The sequence below is a fragment of the Leptinotarsa decemlineata genome, unplaced genomic scaffold (genome assembly GCF_025532065.1).
Source record: "Leptinotarsa decemlineata unplaced genomic scaffold, Ldec_3_MD MMD2_tig00026369_RagTag_RagTag, whole genome shotgun sequence".
NCBI classification, from domain to species: Eukaryota; Metazoa; Arthropoda; class Insecta; order Coleoptera; family Chrysomelidae; genus Leptinotarsa; species Leptinotarsa decemlineata.
The window spans coordinates 4,046,429-4,062,839 of NW_027412709.1; the positions used below are offsets into that span (position 1 = coordinate 4,046,429).

Genomic DNA, 16,411 nt, shown 5'->3' on the forward strand with positions numbered 1-16,411 from the left:
ATACTTCGAATAATAAATTGGACTGCATTTTGCATAAAATATTATTATAATATGCGGGAGGTGTATATGAGATACTAGTAGGTACTCTTTATGAGGCTAGAACCATCAGAAATGGATGTTTTTTGTTTTGTTATGTAGGTGTCTGATGTGATTTCAAATCTAAATATTGTTTTCAAATTCAAACAACTTTTCTATATAAACTCTTTTAATAATGTCGAAATTAAGTGTAGTTTAATAATGATCCGGGTTGAACCGCTTCTGTAATTTTCATCTTTTCAACATTTCGGCTTCTGCTTTGAAGCCATTTCCAAGAGCCACCTGGAACAGAAATTACATGACTGGAAGACGGTATCGTAATCTCCTTGACCCCCAAGTCTCGTCAGGTCCAAGCGTTCACTTGGAGTTGAACATATAGACAACCCCTAAATTCTCAAATGCAAAGAAAAAGAAGTTGACTGATAACTCGTCTTGAGGATTGTTCAACTACCTTTTCAAAAATATTACATAGGTACCCACTAGACCTTTCATGTTAACAGTTCGCAAAATATCTGGTGAAAACTGTAATGAAGGTATAAAAAACACTTTGTGATATGATTTCAATGTTCAACTAATTTAGTCGTTCTACTTATTTTGCCACATATCACAAGTTGAAAACTCTCCCCATACCTTAGAAAAAAAGGACCCAGGTGAAGCATTCTTGAGTTTTTTGTTGAATTATTCTTCATTTATCATTTCCGAGGCCATTTCTGGTTGTCAAAATCAAGTTACTGTAAAATTTGTTTTGCGAGTTTTGTATTTATTAAATTATTTTTAACAATGATGCAACAAAGAACAGAAATTCGTTTTATCTATAGGGAATATCAAAGATGCACAAGAAGAAGGAAACAATGTTCAATGAACTATATTTCATCAGTAATTTGACCCCGGACTTCCGGTTGATGAGCCAAGATCAATCAGCGAAATTTTTCCGAGAATACAATTACTTCATTTGAATTTGATATCTGTAATGGAAATTGGGAGTCTCTTTTCACCATGGAAAATATGGATGGTGCCTTTCAATATTTTTTATAAATTTTCCTGTACTATTTTGATGAACATTTCCCTGAAGTTAAACAATATAAACATCACCGTACGAAGCAGCCCAACTGCAAATGGGTTACTGACGATATTAAGAGGTCCATAAGATTAAATGACATGTTTGTGCTTAAAAGCCAACATCCTCTATTGAATGATTTCTACAAAGCAGAAAAGAAAAAGCACGAAAGCTCAGTACATAACTTAAAAAAACATTACTTTCAGCATAAAATAAATAATTCAGACAACCCTACTAAGGCAGCATGGAGTGTATAGTGAATGAATTAACTAATAAATCGCGCAAGCAATCAATCTCCTCCATAAAATATGAAAATAAAATATTCGAGTCTCCTGAGGAAATTTCTGAGATATTCAACAATTTTTTCAAAGAAGAACCACATAAATTAATTTCACAAATTGAATCGCTTGATGAAGATACAGCTAATAAATATTTGAATAATATTGAAATACAGTCTAGTTCTTTTCTCCTCCTACCGTTTAATGAACATGAACTATTTGTCATTCTCAACAGAAAACTGAAAAATAAATTTTTCTCTGGATCGGATGAAATGCCCCATGTGATCGTTAAACGTGTTCTTAAACATCTTATGACACCACTAGTCTATCTCATAAATTTATCATTTGCAAATGGAACATTCCCGCAAGCTTTGAAAACTGGTAAAATTACACCTGTAAATAAAAAAGGTGATTCCTCCCTAATAAGAAATTATCGACCAATTACGGTACCCTTCATCTTTTCCAAAATATTTGAATTATCATTCTTGGAGAGATTGTTATCTTATCTCAAGCATTTCAATATCATAACTGCGGATCAACATGGTTTTGAGCAAAATAAATCGACCACAACTGCAATACACTCATATGTTCTTGAAGTCATTAAATGCATTGATGCGGGTGAGTGCCCTATTGGGGTATTTTGCGACCTAAGCAGGGCGTTTGATTGCATCAGTCATACAATCTTATTGAATAAAATGTCTCGATACAGTATCCGAGGTATCACTCATGAATGGATAAAATTTTTTTGAGTAAACGGTATAATCGTATCACTATTGGTAACCATATGTCATCGTGCAATGATTATTCTGAAGTAGGTGTTCCTCGGGGTTCGGTCCTAGGACATACCTCATTTATGCTTTATATCAACGATATTATGAAGATATGTAATAGCTCAATTATTGTTTACGCTGATGATACATCAGTTAGTGTATCAGATAGGGATTAATATTGTATACGTCAGAAATGTAAAAAAAAATTCCTTTGATATGGCTCAGTGGTTTAGAGCCAACTCACTTCATCTAAATACAAATGAAACAAAATGTACACGCTTTCATAATAGACAAAAAGAAGCTAGTGTAGTTGATTTCGGAGACTTACAGTCAGTTGATAAACCGTCCGATTTCTTGGATTATATATAGACGAACATATTTCCTTGGGAGAACACTGTAAAATCTTAATCAATAAATTGAAATCTGTTTCAATGTCTAATGATTACTTGCTGATGCTCTACTATGCCCAAGTAGACTCCAGACTTCGATATGCCATCTTCCTCTAGGGAAGCTCTTCGAGAGCTAATGATGTATTTGTTGCACAAACAAGAATACTCCAAGTAATGTTTAGTCTATCCCCTCGACAAAGCTGTGTTGACGTATTGAAAACATGTAAAATCATGACGCTACCTCCACTTTTTGACTTTGAAGTTTGTGTGTATATATTTAGTAACTATAACAGTTTTTCAATGAGATCTAGCATTCATAAACCTGACACAAGAATAAAAAATCAGCTGAATATACCCTTTTCTAGGGTCCAATTATCTAAAAACTCTCCAAGCTCACTAGGTCCTTTATTATTTAATAAATTACCAGACTATGTAAGAGAGAGTCGAACCTTAACATGTTTTAAAAAATGTCTTAAACATTTACTAATTGAAAGATGCTATTATAAAGTCGATCAGGCACTATAATAAATATTTGTAAATCCTTTATGATTTGTGTGTTATTTGTGTATTTGGGTGAATATATGTGTATAAGTGTATATATGTATATATATGTATGTCTGTATATGTAAATATGTGTTACACAATTAACTGAGTATGTACCTACTATCATATTATTATTTTTTAATGTTCACTTTTACTGTTCACCATTACTATAGATGAACGACTATAATACCTGCAAATTTATTGTTTTGTTATAAACAATTTAACTGAATGTTATCATGTTCTGTTAATTTTAGATAAACGACTACTCCTATACAATACTTGTATTGTCCTTCTGGAGAATAAAGAATTATTATTATTAGTATTAAATCATGAATATGTCCTAAACTTACTACCTAAACTGGTGCAGTTGCTAACAAAACCACAAATAATATCAGTGTTTTAGATGAAGCAGCGTAAATAGACGTTTTAGACACATTTGCTGCAGAACCCTCCTCATCACTTCGCATTGTGGCAGGTCAAGTAGGAATGTGCCATGAAAGCACTAGGTTAAAGTTAAATAAATTTTGCCCGTACAAAATGAACATTTTTCAACACCTATATGACGACAATTTCAAAAGAAGAATTGAATTTTGCACAATATATGCTTTACGAATAAATGGATGTTTTTTTCTTAACAGATAGGTCAAGTATGTCTGCCATTTTACTTTCGTTAGTCCTATATCTGCTAGTCTCATTATGTGGCCAAACCATTTTGGCTATTGTCTTTCAATGGTTTTTAGGCCTGGTTCTGTTTTGGATTTCCTCTCGTACGGATACTTATCGGATACAATTTTTTCAGCTAATGGCTTTGACAACCCTGAGGTACTTCATTTCCACTGCCTAGATTTTACTTTTTGTTCCCTAGATAGAATGCAGCATTCTTCATGGTATATAAAAATGGGCTAAAATATTGAAGATGGAAATTTTGGTTTTTTGGGATATCTTTCTGATGAAACGCGTAGTTGAGTTATTTCAGCGTCATTTTTGCTACCTTATTGTATTTCAACTGCCAAAACCTTGAATGTTTTTGTCTGTCCTCTTCTTCTAAGTTCATTTCAATAGATGTTGATAAAAACACTTTTCCTATTATGACTTCAGTCTTCTTGGCTCAGTGCTTCATATATTAGAATTGTATTGTGAATTGTAACTCGTTTTCGTTTTTACTAAATATTATTAAATCTTCTGCGAATGCACATTTCGTGATTACTAGCATTTTCAAATTTCTCCTCCATAAAATATGAAAATAAAATATTCGAATGCACATTTCGTGATTACTAGCATTTTCAAATTTCTGTATTCTACTTGTACTTGCTTCAGCGTTCTGTAATTTTTACATTCGCAATTATCCTTTTTTTATTAACGAAAATAGTATCCATTCCTGATTTTCAGTATACTGGTATTTTCTCTTTCCATATTTTGTTGAATAGCTTTGTCAGTGCTTTAGCATCATGCTTTCTCAGATTTTTCAGCACTTCCTCCTTTCAATTTTCATATCGCTTTTATACAGGGTATCCCTGGACTTCCTCTTTTCCTCTCGGGAATGTATAGATGGGGTCAAAATATCACCAGTACTTCATATAACTTTTTTTCCTAAAAGTCTTCGTAACCAAGTTACGGGCCCTCGAAGTTACAAAATGAAAAATGTTTTTCTTTGATAACTTTTCAAGTGAATATGAGCTTTCATGCAGGAGTCAGTTGTTTTGCTACAAAGTCAGGAACGGACTACCCCCGATGGTCCACACCCCAAAACTTTGAAATGACAGATATTTTTCAATATTTTTCAACAAAATAAGGTTACTTGGACAATTTTATGAATAAAAGTACTCGTGTGGAAAGACGATCGGAGCAACGAGTCTTGATAAAAATGTAGTTCTACTCGACGACATCAAACCCGCTCGTCCCGCTGAATAATTATCAAAGCAGAAATAATAATGATAACGTTAATTCAACAACATTCATAACAGGAATAATACAAAGTATGCTAAAATGAAGTCGTAAACAAAAAGAACAGTACCTATATGGAAGTTTAAGTCACAATTGTGATAGCAGATATTTTTTCAAAAGAAATATCAAGTTCTGTAGATTCGTAGTGTTTTTAAACTAACAAGCTACTCTACTATGAAATATCGAATTCATTCCATATTTTGTATGTACATAATACGTGTGGAATAATCACGTTTCGTGTTGATCAGTTATCTGAATCTCATGAAACTCAACATTCGAATGTTTCAAATTCTTCTTCACAGCTAAACTGTTGAGGAGTTTCACTGATAATTATAATTTTATGGGAGAAATTCTTTAACACGAATCTAAATTTAGCTGAAAAAACGCACATCGGAAAAAATATTTACTATACTAATAAAAAGCAAACGAATAAACTACAAAAACGGCTGCACATGATCAGGTGAAAAATATCCAGGGAATAATTATGTTCCATTTTTTTCACAGATGTTGACAAAAAAACCTTTTAGAAAGTTTTGATAAAAAATGAGAAACTGGAATGCGATTTTGTTTTGTTGAGTGGTGCGTTGTCATATGACTATCATTGTATTGTCAATATTCTATAGGATATTTTGAATTTTTTTGATATGGCCGAACAGTTTACATTCAATGAATATGCAGTTATGCATGTATTTTATGGACGAGCATTTTGTAATGCTGCAGAAGCTCGTCGTCTGTATTCCGAGCATTTTCCCAATCGAACGGTACCGTCAACAGAAACATTCGAGCGTGTCGATCGCAGCTTGAGGGAGACAGGTATGTAATAATTGATAATTAATTTGAGCACGTTGTTTTATTTCGATATTATTGTAGGTACAGTTTTGCCAAAACGAGGTGGTGAGGGCGCTCCTAGGACTGTACGTACCGTTGTATTGGAGGAAAATATTTTGGAAGCCGTCGCTGATGATCCTTCAATGAGCATCAGAAATCTATCAGAACAGTTCCATACATCCAAGACCACTATTCATAGAATAATTAGGGAACAACTGCTCCACCTATTTCACATCCAGAAGGTACATGCCATGACACCTCAAGATTTTCCAGCACGACTGGAATATGCCAATTGGTTCATGGATAGGCAAAGAGAGGATATGACTTTTATTAATCGAGTTTTATTCACTGATGAAGCAGGTTTCAGTAGAGATGGAGTTATCAACTCTCATAATCTCCATATATGGGCCGAGAAAATCCCCATGGGATATTGCAAACCAAACACCAACGGAAATTCAACGTGAATGTTTGGGCTGGTATCATAGGAAACCATCTTATAGGATCATTCGTTCTACAGGACCGATTGAATGGAGAACGTTATTTGGAGTTCATTCAGAACGATTTGAATGGACTTTTGGAACATGTTCCATTGCAAACCCGAAGAGATATGTGGTTTATGCATGATGGCGCTCCTCCTCATTTTAGTTTGATTGTGCGTGACCATCTGAACCATATTTTCCACAAGCCTTGTTTACGCTACAACTATTCACACAAGAGATGCATTGTTGAATAGAATAACATTACATTGTGAAGCCATACGAAACGACCCTGGAATGCTATTTCAAGTACAGAGAGGGTGTCTTCGCAGACTAAGAAAATGTATAGAGAGAGAAGGTGGTCATATCGAGCAGTTTCTGTAGCGGATTTTTCATTTCTGTTTGCTCTTGAGGCTCTTGAGTTTCGTTAGTTAAACGTGTTTGCATTATAAAAATTCGTTATGAACATTTTACCTATCATTTCCATTTTCCTTAAAAACTAATATTTTCGAATAATGGTAGACATCTCAGGATAAATGTTGTTGAATTAACGTTATCATTATTATTTCTGCTTTGATAATTATTCATTTCAAATAATGGTGGACGAGCGGGTTTGATGTCGTCGAGTGAAACTACATTTTTATCAAGACTCGTTGCTCTGATCGACTTTCCACACGAGTACTTTTATTCATAAAATTGTCCAAGTAACCTTAATTTGTTGAAAAATATTGAAAAATATCTGTCATTTCAAAGTTTTGGGGTGTGGACCATCGGGGGTAGTCCGTTCCTGACTTTGTAGCAAAACAACTGACTCCTGCATGAAAGCTCATCGAAGGAATTCATTTGTTTAGTCAATTAGAAAAATTTGGATGATTTTGAATATTCACTTGAAAAGTTATCAAAGAAAAACATTTTTCATTTTGTAACTTCGAGGGCCCGTTACTTGGTAACGAAGGATTTTAGGAAAAAAAGTTATATGAAGTACTGGTGATATTTTGACCCCATCTATACATTCCCGAGAGGAAAAGAGGAAGTCCAGGGACACCCTGTATACTTCCTTTAATGATTTTTCTTTCTAGTTTTAGTACCTAGATATTGTAGTATCATATGTCATAGGTTTTGAATTCAATTGTTATTCATGTTCATATAGCGACTATAATGTTATGTGACGATTATTATTACAATTAATAAACACATCGACTATCAGTATAGAAAGTGATTATTGCAATCAGCTCAACCATACCACATTTTATGGTGAGAGAACAAACTAGTGAGGTAAAAAGTAGCGAATATGGTAACCTTAAGGATTTTCATGAAATTTCAACAGACGGTTAAAAAGTCACACAAACACAAGCAATTTATTTGCATTATTTCACTGCTTTTAGACCTGCAACATATGCCAATACACATAAAATAGTAATTTGGAGCCATACAAAAAGTGATTTGCTCATAAATATACAAAGAACTAAAATTACGCTTATTCAGATGATTTAAAATTCACCAATATGACATCTACAAGTTAAAAGTTAAGAAGACAGATAAACATATCAAACAGTACTACAAAAACATTCAACGCATGCAGCCAACAAGCTGAAGCAACCAGATAATTTGAACTGTGTTATTCAAGATTAAGGGAACAATATCAACTAATGAAGAATACTTGAGATATTTCCAGTTTGAAATGTGTTTCTGATGCATTGCAAGATGAAGATTCCAAGTCAGTGACGACAGCATTCAAGAAGAACAAGCCATCATTCCGAAGCCCAGAAAAAACTCGTCGCGGAACGGAAAACTGCCTGCTCGTTATCGTGACTGAGTAAAACATTCATTCCTTGTTTTGTTTTTGGTAGGGAGAAATGTAGTATCATGTTTCATAGGTTCATATAGCGACTCTACTTGTTTACAATTTCAATTTTTCAACTAACAGATCTAATGTTGTGTGACGATTATTATTACAATTAATAAACACATCAACTATCAGTATAGAAAGTGATTATTGCAATCAACTCGACCATACAACAGGTATTGTTATTACGCAGGTAGGTTTGTCATTTCTTCTTCTTTTTTTGTTAATTCATCTCTATTTCTTCTTTATATTGTTTGATTACATCTGTTTGTCTCAGCTTGCATATGTACATATACTGACCCGAACTACTCTAATGGAACAACGGAAAAACAAGAGGAACATATGACAACACAACATTAGACATCATTACACAAGACAACACTCACACACACAATCCACTAACCCTGAAGAGTCACAAGCCTATAGCAGGGCCCCACACAAAATACACTATAACAAATATTTTGTAATTTATCCAAAAGCTTGAATAATCATTTTTGACTTGACTTCAGTTTCGTGTACTTTAGATGTTTCGTTGATTCCTTGTTCACATGTCCTATTAAACCCAAGAAGGGGAATTGATTCAATCAACGATAGGTTGTTGAAGCAGCTCCCGGAGAACTTCATCAGATACCTACTGGACATAGTCAACAGTTCAATCGCCCTCAGATACTTCCCCTGAAGATGGAAGCATGCCGTAGTCGTCATGATTCCTAAACAGGGCCAGAACCCACTGTTTCCCCATAATCATCGTCCGATTAGTCTGCTTTGCTCAACGGCTAAGTAGGCTGAACGTGTTGTGCTGCAAAGATTGACCGAAGAAGTTGAAGACCGAAATGTTCTGCCTGATGAATAATTCGGCTTCAGGAGGGCACACTCCACCGAGCTGCAGGCCCTGAGACTGGTCGAACATTCCATCTCAGAGCTAAACAATAGGAAGACAGTCCATCTCGTCCTCCTGGGCTTCGAAAGCATTTGACACAGTATGGCATGAAGGTCTACTATACAAAATGCTCGATTTTGACCTGTCTCGGGGCCTGATCCGGTGGATTAGGTCCTTTCTGAAAGGCAGATCATTTCAGGTCCGAGTTGAAGGAACCCTGTCTCCCGTCAGGGAAATCCAAGCTGGAGTGCATCAAGGAGCTGCGCTGTCTCAACTATTGTACAGCCTTTACGTGAGCGACCTTCCGAGGTTCGATCACGTGAAGATTTCTCTTTACGCTGATGATACGGCTCTCCTCGCTTCTTCCATGGGTCGAGGGTTGGCGGTCCTCTACATGCAACGCGCATTGGACGACCTCGAACGCTGGTACCTGGAATGGAAGATTCAGGTGAATCCAGAAAAAAGTCAGGCGATAGATTTGGGGAGACGTAACATTTCTCCAGACACAAGAGTCACGAATTCAGACAGGGAATCGAATGGCAAACGCGAGTCAAATATCTAGGTCTTTGGGTAGACCGCCGACTCATCTGAGTAAATCACATCAATTATATCAAGGGCAAAGTACAAATGAGGATAGTCAAACTCTATCCTCTGATCAACAGAAATTCCAAGCTCAATCTTAAAAATAATATTTTATTATACAATACGATGTTCAAGCCTGTCATTATGTATGCTTCATGCGCTTGAGGACAAACCGCTCCATCAAACCTCTCCATTTTGGAAAGGTTGCATAACAAACTAATCAGGATGCTGGTGAATACTCCATGGTTCGTGCGGAATGAAGCGATTCGCAGAGATTTGAAGCTGTTAACTATACGGCAGTCCATTCAGTTGAGGAATCAGAGAGTTTTCGAGTCAGCGGAATCTCATGACAGCTCATTGGTTAGGGAAGCTGTAGATTACACTATAGACGATCCCACTCGATTCAGAAGGCCCCGTCGCTCGGTTGAGTGAAGGCTCCACGATGTCTGTTGAAATTAACAGTTTGTTCATCAAATACCCCAGTCAGGAAGGGGTACACAAGGCCAGAGCGGCATAGAGGTCATTGATCTTTATGTCGTTACCAAAAAACACCTTCAGTTATGAACCACTCGTCCTCCTGATGAAAGACAGTTGAAAGGGTAAGGGAAAAATTTCCAACCTGAAGAAAATGAAAATAACAAAAAAAAAAGTTCTATTCAAATTTTTGACAGTACCAGTAAGTGGCTGAAATACAGCTCTGTACCTCTTCTAACTCGTGTATCTTTGATCTCTTTATTGAATTCTTCATTCATCATGTACCTAGTTTATAATTATTCGTTCTGATTCGCTAATTACGTCTCTAGTTTACCTGTGGGTGTATTTGTCACTTATTATTCAGATTATTCAATTAGTCTTTGGCCATTATTGTTTCTTAAGCTTTATTAATGTGTATTCTAATTTTCGCCCCTTATTTTTGGTCCTTAATCTGTACACGCGCAGGCGCGTGCCTAGGGTAATTCCATGGGGAGGGGGGGTAATCACCCATTTCGGACCCAATATTTACTATGAAGGGTTCATATACGTTTTAAAAAGTAAGGTTTTCGTATTCAATCATTTGAAAAAATAAATAAATAAACAGAATAACCTTCAAAACGATAACAATAACTCAAAAATGAGAAAATGTATACCTGAAAATAAATAAATAGAATATTATTCAAAACGAAAACCATGACTCAAAAATGAGAAAATGTATAACTAAAAATATATAGGTAAACATGGCAAAACAAAAAAAAAATACAAAATCAGGTTATATTTAAAAAAAATCTGTTTGAAATCTGTTTTTCCGTTAATTAATCAGCTAATGGATGAATGGTATTAAATTGGAAATTCCAAATTCCTTTTCAAGCGCTATATATAATATTATTTATATTAATTTTTATATCCCGATGAATATTTATCAAGGCAAGTCCTGTTAAACGAGTGTCTGACATGGTTGATGTAAAATAGTATAAATTAAAGGGTAGATAATAATTTTTATCACACCGCAATGATGAATCGATTCCAGTATCAGATTTTTCGTGACAATTCTTCCGCTCATTTATCCATAGTTCCAGTTCTGATGTTAATCTACTGTACACAAAGAAGTTTCAGATTCGCTTGTAGTTAATTGGGACAAAAATGCTACCAAATTATTTTTACAGTTTGTCAGCTGTACATGTGAATTTTCCAAGCAGATGGAAGGTACATTTGAAAAATAGAACACAGCTTTATTGTTAAATCTGAATTTGAAATCCTCTATAACACTATCAATGACAGGAAAATAGACAGTGATTGTATAATAATCCTCAGTTTGATCTTCCTTTTGAAGATGATCAATTGATGATCGAAAGTCGAGGTGTTGAAATAACGTTTTGGTGTTGGGTAAAAACTCCAGTAATATTCAGAAAACTCAAAATGTACTCGATCAGTACATTTTGAGTTTTTCATTCCAAACACATAATATATTAACATAAGCACCTGCTTGGTGAATTCGGCCGTCGGCGTACAATAACAAATAAAAACCCTGTTCACTCAACTCCATAATGCGCCACACTGATTGCGATTATAATTCATTGTTGTGGCTAGAAGCTAGAAGACTAGAATATAGGTGTAAAAACCCATAGTTGTGTCTTCATCATACATCATTTTTTGAGTTTGAAAATAAAAAATGTTAGAATTTTTTCTCTATGTAGTCATGATTATAGGGGAATAATTACCCCATTACCTCCCCCTCAGGCACGCACCTGTACACGCGCGTTTATATTTCATATTATTAGTAGTACTTCCGTAATATTTTAATTGTTTCAGTTAATCATTGTCAGAAGTCTTCGATGCCAGAAGTGATCGCTAACAGCAAATGTCTTATTATGGTTCGTCTAGTTTCTTGTTTCTATTATTACCTATTATTCTTACATTTAGTTTTTGTTCATTTCTGTAAATATTGTATATTGCCCTTGTTTATTATACATCCAACACTGTGTTTAGCTTTCTGGTTTTGTTCCTGTAATGTTTGTGGGTTGATGGGAATAACGTTGAGTCCAGATTGATTCGTTTACACCTATCATTCAATGTACAATGACATACACCGGTTACATTCAGTTACAGATACGGACGACACCTTGACTTCTTGACATATACCTACATACGAGAGTACGTAACTCACATCCCATACTGAGTGTCCTTCCTCCTGCCTTTGGCTATGTGTCGCGCATACATATTCTATCCCATTAGCGGGAGGTTCAAATTGTTAACGTCACTACATTGCTTAAACAATAAACATATCCTAACAATTGAATTTACTTGGCGCCCTTCTAGATCTACTAGAACTACTCCTTATTTCTAAGTGGGGGTTACAAGTTTCTAGTGAAGTGAATTCGGGCATGTTACTAGAGTGAGCATTTGTAGTTTTCTTAACCTCTTTACTATTTAATATGACAAACTCTTCAAACATACCATTGGTTATATTTGACATATCTTTAAGACCATTACCTTCAACACTGTGTGTCTCCCCAGTGCTTACTTGGACTATTCTCGTGATATAGGTTACATCGTTTTCTCCGCTCATGGTATTTACTGTGGAAATATTTCGACCTACCCTACTGACCTCATCAATCCTCTGCAAGGCTTTTTGCTTCTCTGTTTCGCAGTTCTCTCCCCCATCCCTTCCGAATTTGATTTGTATAACTTTTCCATAATTGTCTCTTTGGAAGCTTACATAAGTAAATCAATTTCCTATCTTCGTTATGATTATCCCCTTAGCCCATTTCTTCTCGGACTTTGTCTTGTAATCCTTAATCCACACCTCTCCCTCTTCGAAGGTGTTCAGCTTCTTCCTCTCGGGAATGTATTTTTCCTGCCTTCTATTGGTAACATTTGTCGCTTCTTGTGGCTTGTTGATTCTTTTATGTAAAAGGCTCAACCTCGTTTTGACTGGGCGTCCGAACATCAGATGTGCAGGTGATGTTCCTGTTGAACAGTGCTCTGTGTTCCTGTAGTTTATTAGAAAACGAAAGACAAGTAGGTATATGTAGTTGTACTCCTTTGTTCGACAGATCTGCTAACGCTGTCTTAAGTTTATATTTGAATGTACGAACCATGTTTTCAGCGGCTCTGTTACTTGCTGGGTTGTGCGGTGGTGAAGTCAGATACTGAATTCCATTACTTTTAAAAAATGTTTCCATCAAACACTACGGTGTCTGGTAGACCAAACCTAGCGAATATCGCTTTCAATTTCATCTCCATGTCCCTCGTTGTGATAGTCCTCATTTCGAATACTTCTGGCCACTTCGTATAAGTGTCAATAGCTAGCAGAGAGAAAGTTCCTTTATTGAATGGGATCTAAAAAATCCAGATGGACTTGCTCCTATGGCTTTTCACTCAAGGGCCATGGTTGTACCACTTCCATCGGTGAATTCCCTTATTTTCACGGCAAGGGTTACATGTTCTCACATGCTTCTCCACCTCCTGATCCAAACCGGTATCCCTTAGTATCGTGTTCTCCTGAGACTGTGTTAACCTGCAAAACAATTCGTTAGAGACAATCTGGCATATAATTTTCTTTGCCCTTTACGTATTCGAATGATGCTATGAATACTGCCCATCTCTGCAAACGATCTCGATTTCACTCCGGATGCCCTTATTTTCTCCAAATAAACTCACAAGAGGCTTGTGTAAGTTAAGTACTAATGTCATTACCTACAGTGGTGTTATTTAAGGGATAATAATATTATCATTCATTTTTAGTTTAATGTAAGTATAAGTTTGAAAATGTCCTTATAGGACGAAACTGCAGTAACTTTACTTACAAATTAAATTGGTAGAAAACATAGACATTTTCATTTCTCATATTTCATGATGATCTCCTACCACATAATAACAGCTACATCCATCAATTTATTGAAAATCTTTCTCATTCAGGCTAAACAGTTTCAAAACCAAGTCTTGACAGCGAAGGCCAACTAAGAAGTCGTTTTCTGTCTTTTTTTGGAACTTTCACTGTAAAGCATGTAGATGAAACCAGAACTTGGCTCAGAATGGTTTTTGAGTTTTCTGTCGATCCCAAGTTCTTGAGAAATTTTGATGTTATCCGAAAAATTCTCCAAAATACCAGCAGGATACCAACAAAAGTGAATTATTTATCTAGTATCTTCGAAACTAAAAACTTGCTCCAGAATTTGCAAATCAGTTCCAATGAAACGTCTAAAATATTTTGACTTCTCTTGTTTGCGTTACCACGATGATCTCTAATAATAAAAGTAATTCTCCTAATATGATTCGCAAATGTGTACAAATCGATGGTCTTCGATTACAATGCATTGGCAACAGGTTCCAAAATACCTGATTATTTGGCTACCAATGCAATACATATAATGAATACTGATTTAGTAGCAGCACAATGTAACTAAAAAGCACTTTTTCTTGCAGCAGCATTCCTTTCTGTAGATATATTTGCAAGTCAACTAATAATTTCCTCAAAATGTTTCTTAAAAATGGCAACACTCTTATATTCTTGCGACCAGTGTGTCTCACATGATGCCGGAATCTAAGGAACATATTTTCTTAAAAAATGATTATGTCTTACAACGTGCCGATTGTGTTTCGTATTTCTGGCACTTGATTTAAATAATTTAATCCTAAGTTGAACATGTGTGGCTTGCATAATGAAAATATAAGGCTTTTTTATATTTATCCCTCGGTCTTTTTTATAACGCCACCAGTACTTCCAGCCATTGTAGAACACCCATCTTAACTTTGGCCAGATTCATAAACAGGCATTATGGATATTATGATGAGACATGCTTAACGCACTATTCATGAATATTTTTAAAACAAACAATATAAACACACTGCACTTCTCAAACGTTTAGAATAAACCAGCCAGGGCGAATAAGTTTGCAACCAAGTATGATTGAATTTACACTTGAGATTAGCGGCTTCGGCATCTTTGGCAAAATCATAACTCTCATAACCAACAACTTTTAATCATATCCAATTTTTGACTGGTTGTCATTAATAAATTCTTTCGGCCTTTTTTTCTACTTTCTTCTTTTTTTCCTTTTCAAAGACTCTAAAACAAAAATACCTACGCTGTTAAATATCTTGATTATTCTGAAATAAATTGGGAACATCAGGTCAACTTACTGTTAGTGAGGTTGGCCGTGTCGAAAAAGATGTTGCATTTAAAAAATTGAAACATGTCAATACAATAAACAAAGTCACTAATTAAAAGAGATTGGCTCCTCACAAGATACAAAGAAGAATATTACATTAAAATTTGATAAAAATCGTTGTTTCAAAATTATGGACTACCGGTAAAAGCCATAAGATTGAGAACAAGAGAGACACAGAACAATTGACACTGTCAGCTGTCATGTAATTTGGTTTGAAAAGGTGTGTTTGTTTGTAGATGATAATCCATGGAACAAAAGAGAACTGATTTTGGTGCAAGTGTGATCAGAGTCATCTGCTGTTCTGTAAGTAACTCAAGGAGAAAACCCAAAAATCAAATATGTTAAATTGAATGAACAACGTCCTCATTGGTCTTCAGGAGGAAACAAGTGAAGAGGTGTTGTAAACCTAACCTCATGGCTTTTACCGGTAGTCCATAATTTTAAAACAATTATCGATTTTTATCAAATTTTAATGTAATATTCTTCTTTGTATCTTGTGAGGAGTCAACCTCTTTTAATTGGTGACTTTGTTTATTGTATTGACATGTTTCAATTTTTTAAATGCAACATCTTTTTCGACCCGGCCAACCTCATTAACAGTAAGTTGACCTTTCATATTATTACCATCGTACAAAATGTGTAGCTTTTCCCTGAAAATGATAATAAACTTTATCGAAATATTGGTATAACTTGTGGAGAATGAATGCTAGCGACGACCTATTAAGGCGCACAACATCCCACCCACCCGCTCCGCTCCTGTCTATTTTAGTTAGGGTTCTTTAATATTCTTTTTAAGTTCTTTTGGGTTTATACTGAACGTTTTACGATTCATTTTTCTATAAAAAAAAACTACTCTATGAATTGTCGTTATAAGTGACATTTTATATTAGAGATCACATCGCCTATTGTTGGATTTCACAAGCCAGTTAGTATATTAGGTCTTATATTACAGTTTACCAGCGAAAAACCGTTCTTCTAAAGGGGGACAGCTGCCCCTTCCTGCCCGTATCATGCTACGTCCATGGTGCTAAGTACGTGTTTACACACTAGTTTCGCCAAACTTCCATCAACTCAACGAGAAGAGGACCCGTAATAGGTCATTGGAAGTCCTCATTGGCCAATAATAAGAATACC

General features: G+C 35.3%; 1 long non-coding RNA gene across 2 annotated transcripts; it reads right to left on the reverse strand.

The window, feature by feature from the left end:
• Positions 1 to 84: 84 nt before the first annotated feature.
• Positions 85 to 15,442, reverse strand: LOC141486761 (uncharacterized). Of its 2 annotated transcripts, XR_012468021.1 has the most exons (4): positions 15,249 to 15,442; positions 13,678 to 15,174; positions 12,597 to 13,623; positions 85 to 318 (listed from the first exon to the last, which is right to left on the reverse strand). It is a non-coding gene; the product is annotated as an uncharacterized lncRNA (long non-coding RNA). The 2 variants fall into 2 exon arrangements; XR_012468020.1 differs by lacking the exon at positions 85 to 318 and having other exon boundaries at positions 7,325 to 13,623.
• Positions 15,443 to 16,411: the final 969 nt, after the last annotated feature.